This window comes from Melanotaenia boesemani, chromosome 10 (assembly GCF_017639745.1).
Source record: "Melanotaenia boesemani isolate fMelBoe1 chromosome 10, fMelBoe1.pri, whole genome shotgun sequence".
NCBI lineage: Eukaryota > Metazoa > Chordata > Actinopteri > Atheriniformes > Melanotaeniidae > Melanotaenia > Melanotaenia boesemani.
The window spans coordinates 32329382-32335381 of NC_055691.1; positions in this window are offsets into that span (position 1 = coordinate 32329382).

Consider the following 6000-nt stretch of genomic DNA (forward strand, 5'->3'; position numbering starts at 1 on the left):
AGGGGGAATAGGGGGGTGTTGTTAAAAAAAAAAGAAAGAAAAAAAGGAGGGGGGGATGTCAAGTGACCCACAGAAAATATTATCAAACAAGCCTAGAACTCTAAAGGGTTGACAATGAAGCTGCCTGCTCTTTTCTATGCTACACCACTGCTGAGGCAAGATAAGGGAATTCCTCAATACAGCAAAAAAGGGAAGAAAGGGGAGTGCTGCTTTTGAAAGATTCAGACCTCAAATCCAAACACCCCCCCCCCCCCCCCCCCCCCCCCCCCGTAGATTATAGCTTGTGTGTTTTAAAGGGTGGCAGAAATAAAGCAGTACTTTGTTGGACAAGTTAGCCTTGTTGCCGTTGATCTGCACAGCTATTGTGAGCTGTAGTTTTATGCAGTTCTATGCAGATGACAGAGATTAAAAAGGATTGGACTGAACACAGCCTTTAAAGTTCTGATACAGAGATCTATCACAATTATTCAAAAGGTAGCACAATGGCGCTAACTGCTGCAGCTGTCTGAATTTATTGAGCTTTAAAAAACCATAGAATAAACAGGGGATTTAGCTGTTGGTCCCACACTCCTTATCAAACCTTTTGGTGCACTCTATTTGACTTATGTGCTCCAAGCCATGCTATGATAATGTAATAGATTGACTGATCTAAAAGTCAAATAGTGGGCCAGATAGCAAGTTTGCCTCGAGTCATGTCAAAGAAAACTCAAAGATGTGGTGAAGCTGGTGCGTCAGAACTTCTAGATTTACACCAACATATCGTCAAAACACTATGCAAGTAGCCCAAGGCTTGGCTTCTTCACGTTAAACAAGGTGAAGTACTTCACTGAGGCATTTCACAAACTGTCACACAAACACTTAACCTGCTCTGCACATTGAAAAATCCCTGTCTCTAACGACTGGCTGGTTTTAGAGGTAAATGTTTAGGGTGAGCAGTAACATCACTGATGGACAGCATGCTGACTTGCCGACAGATAGCTCTACTCAAAGATGTCATTCATCGTCTTACTAAACAACGCAAATATAAAGACACATGACAGTTTGGAAACACTGAATAAATCATAAGGGTGTTTTTTAACATTTTAATCTTAAAGCCTTTTTTAAAATGCAGCTCTGGTGATTTGAAAAAGGAAGAGGAAAGAGTTAAAAAGAAGAGAGGACACGATGGTAACAGAAAACTCTGTCTTGTGTCAACGGTTTTTCTATTATTCTACTGTTATCTCTTTTAACCATTCTGTCTGTTCTCCAGTAAAATGTCACAATTGTTTTCAGGCCACTTCTCTGCAGATAAAAGCCCTGATATGCTAAGCTGCTATGAGATAAGAATTCCACAACTGTGTGCAAAAACACCAAAATCCTTTAGTATGCTATGTTTTGATCACTTATGCAGCACTGATGGAAAACAAAATGGCATTAAAAGAAGACCGTTAAGACAACGCTTTATGAATAAAACCAAGCCTCATGCTTATCTCAGCGTTTGGGGCAGAAGGGGCTTTACTTTGGAGCAGAGCTGCTCAAATATGCACTATTTGCACAGTGTACAACTTCCCAGTCACTGCGGATTAGACAAACAATACAGCTCCCCCATACAGACCCCTCCACCAAAGGAAAAAAAAAAAAAAAAAAAAAACTCCACCCAAATTAGTCTTTCTTTGGCCAGTTATAAAGACCTGAGTATGAATGAAGGTCTGTGTTAGTCCAGGGAAGATAACACACACTCACTGTGAGGGGGAACTAGAGCTGTATATTCAGACCCTCTGCATCATTTCATTGGGAAGAACGTTTTTATGTTTCACCAAATCACTGTCCTGATTGGCTGATGAGCATAGCTGGCCAGTGCATGTCATACACCTGTCCAACTGTTAACTTTTATGGTCTGTGTTTTTCTGTGCAAAGAGCATGTCTACATGGCTCTTTGTATGACAGAAACAAGAAGTCCACTGCTACATCTTGTTTAACCTTTGAGCTCAGAGTCTGGAAAGAAGGAGCTTGCATGGTTTTCAAACATGAATTTACACAAAACAGTGTTTTCTCGGGTATTTTTCCACCCAGCATTGGTTGAGATGTGGTGAAACAGTGGTTTGATTTATAGAGTCCTGACTTTATTAGCTATATGAGATTACAAATTCACCTGAAGCAAATTCTTCTTAGCCAAGCACATGGTAAAGCGGCCCTCCTCCAATCACTAAGGAGTTAAAAAAACACAATAATTTTGCAACTCTTTATCTTGTCAGAGCTTATTTGTGTTTAAATTTTTCTCAGCTGCACCTGTAAGGTGTAACTCTGTAAAATAAACATCTGAGTAAATAAAAAACATCTGACATTGTCAGATGTCCTGATTTATCTCTGACTGGGCTGTTATTAGATTTTTCTGTTCTGTTTTAGCTAATTTGTTATTGAAAAAATTGAAACTGTTATATGACCAAATTTCTCAGCCATGCAGACATAAGAAACACAGCCACTGACAGGTTTGAAGATAAACATGATGTGCAAGAAAAAGTGTGAGTGGAGATTTTTGGTAGGTGTTGATGTGTGTATGAATATGCATGCGTGTGCATGTCTGAAAGAAAAAGAAAGTGCAAAGTAACACAGCGACACCAAGAATGTTTAATTAAATTCTGGAACAGGCTCTGGGTGCTTGTGCTCTAAATGGCCCACCAGCTGAAAGGAAGGATTAACATAGAGCACGGACAGGCCTGCAGCTACAGCACGCTCATTACTGCAGAATAGAAAGATAAGTCAGAGGAAAACGAAGGAAGAAACACCAAGAAAAAGAAAGACTCCAAGGAATAAGACAGTTGAAATGTAATGTGTGAATTTGACCATATGCAGACACTTCCAGAATACAAGAGTCAAATTTCACCATTCATGCAAATTCATATGCCTCAGACTCACAAATGTTTTTCCATTCATAAAAAAGAAAAGAAAACAGACACACACCCATAATATGAAAGCCAGGTTTGTTTGGAAGATTGAATACAGTAAACTTGAAATAAATATTTAGTCCTCTAGTTGATTAAAAATTGTAATACCATAACCTTAAATCACGCTTTTAAGATGAGTAAAAATTATTTCTTCAAGTCCTTCATGGAAGTTCTTACACAGGAAAAAGTTTGAACATTTTTGTGTTAAAAGTATTACGTATAGAAAATTAATCCTCTTGGACCTGATCATTACACAAGTTATTATTACTTTATTAATTATGTATGAATGTATTGTCAAAGCATGGGTTTACTCATTTATATTAGCTAAAAGCGCACCCCCAAAGTCAACTACCTTGTAAAATGTCCTTGAGGTAAGATATAGATATATGATGGTATGATGGCCAGCTCTCTGAAGACTAACATGGCAGAACACTGACCTGTTAAGAACATCAATAAACCTTCCAGTTGCTCTTCATCTTGCTCATATAAAACAGCTTTTGAGCATTTATTGGTACACAGGGGTTGAGAAGATCTATGCATCCAGACAAGGAAGCAACTCTCCTGAAAAGTGAAACATAACTCAAGTCAAGGACATGAGGGAGCAATATTTTTCTAAACCAACAAGCCAAGACAAATTCCAGCAGCACTAACGCTAAATGAAACAGCACAGACATTTAGACAAATGTTAAAGCTCAGAGGATTTGAGGGGTGAATGCTGTGGAGTATAGAATAAAATAATTCCATCATTTTCTGTAAAACTTTCATTAGTGGACCCTGGCACTGGTACTGCTACAAGGATTAACACTCTTCAGCTGGCAATTGCACACAACCTCCCTACAGAGAATGTTGAACAAATGGCCAGAGTGGCACGCAACCCCAAGGCAAGCCCCATGAGCCCGACTATGTCTGTATTATTGCCACTGACAAAATAACGGTGCTCGGTGTCAACAGCTCACACACAGGATTCACAGGGTGCAGTTTGCTCAACTTGCAAGCAATACCCTCAGACATACCATTGACCTGGCTGCTCCAGCTGGCAGGAAAAAAAATGCCCATTCACCCACAAACAAACCACCATTAGGCTTCTTGTAACTCTGCTGTAAAATTGTTAAGGGGGGCTACACAAACAAAAATACACAAATAACTCTGCTTTATTCAATTACAAGGGAAATAGTGCAATACTTGGTTAATGCAAGGGGAACAAAACATGTGTGCACATCACTTTCGGTGTGCACAAACAGTCTTTTTTAAGTGGCTAGTTGAAGGCTGTGAAGACACATGTGCTGTTTCGACTTATGAAAAAGGTTAAAAAAAAAAAAAAACTAAAATCTTCCCAACCACTGAGATATGACTTATCACTATCATAAGTATCAGATGGATCTTGTCTTTAAAAAGGTCCAGTGAGCAGGAAGTAGTAACATCTAGCAGCTTGAACTGTAGATTTACTTTTAGTAGACACTCTTATCCAAAGCAACACTCAAGTGAGAAACATCAGGAAGCTTTAATAGAACATGGGGGTCAGCATTAAGTGCTATCTATATTCAAAGGACAGAGTACACGTATAAAGGAAAAGAATCACACACAAAGAAATTGCAGCCTGTCCTTTAAACACTAAAGTTTGAGTTAAGGCCTGTACATAGCCAAAGTGGTAAGGAAGTGTGGAAATCTACAGTATAGAGCATATCATGCAAGGCATATAAAAACCAACAAACCCCACTCAATTGCACACTGAAGACAAGGTGTCCCTTGTTCCTGTTGTTGAGAGAAAATGTTCTTGTGGACTACAGGCCTTTATGCAAGCAGATTTTCAAAGAGATAACTCTAATAAATCCACCATCTAATAAATTTAGATGTACCCACCAAAATATAAGTGAGTCAGTAAGCTAATAAAGAAGTAGATAGATAGATAGATAGATAGATAGATAGATAGATAGATAGATAGATAGATAGATAGATAGATAGATAGATAGATAGATAGATAGATAGATAGATAGATAGATAGATAGATAGATAGATAGATAGATAGATAGATAGATAGATAGATAGATAGATAGATAGATAGATAGATAGATAGATAGATAGATAGATAGATACACAGAAGCGGTCTGCGGTCAAAGTCAAAGCAAATAATCCAACATAGTCAACAGGTAAAGGAGTGATTAATACACTGCCTGGTCAAAAACAAAAGAAGTTGCCACTTGGATTTAACTCATGGGCAATTATCTTTCAGCTGGCAACAAATTCTTTAACCCCAACTGATACAATGAGCAGCTTCTCATTTCTTGAACAACCATGTGGAAAGACACATCCTGTGGTCGGATTTAAGGGTTAAATCATTGGCATCAAGCAGAGAAAACATCTTAGGAGATGCAGAATACTAACTACTAAAACTGGGTTAAGAACTGTTCAATTTAAACTAGTGGGGAACCATCATCTTAAGAGATGTGGTTGGAAAAAATGCTAAATCGTTGTGATCATTTAAAGGTGAAATCAAATAAAAATAAAAACAACAGTGTCGAGATTCCTGGTCCCTCCTCCGGGCGCACTCCGACAACCCAGCTTTGGCCTGGGGTTGCTGCAGTTGGTCAAATATAGGTTCAGCAGCATGAGGTCAGCTGACTACCTGAATATACTGAATGAGCAGGTTATTCCATCTTCCATCTATTTCATCTTCACACATGGGTGGCCACCACAGAGTCCAGACCTGAACACCATTGAGAATATTTGGGATGTGCTGGAGAAGGCTTTGCGCAGTGGTTGGACTCTCCCATCATCAATACAAGTTCTTGGTGAAAAATTAATGCAACACTGGATTGAAATAAATCTTGTGACATTGCAAAAACTTATCGAAACAATGCCACAGCAAATGCTGCTGGAATCAAAGCTAAAGGTGGTCCAACGAAAGATTAGAATGTGCGTGACAAGGCAGTGTATTTTGTAAAGGTTTGTAATAGGCTAACTTCTCTTGCCTCATGGAAGATATGTAATTTATTCAGCACCATCCAAAGATGGCTGATGAGAACGTACCCAAGTCCTGCACCTGTGTTTACAAATGTAATAAACAACAATTTCTCAT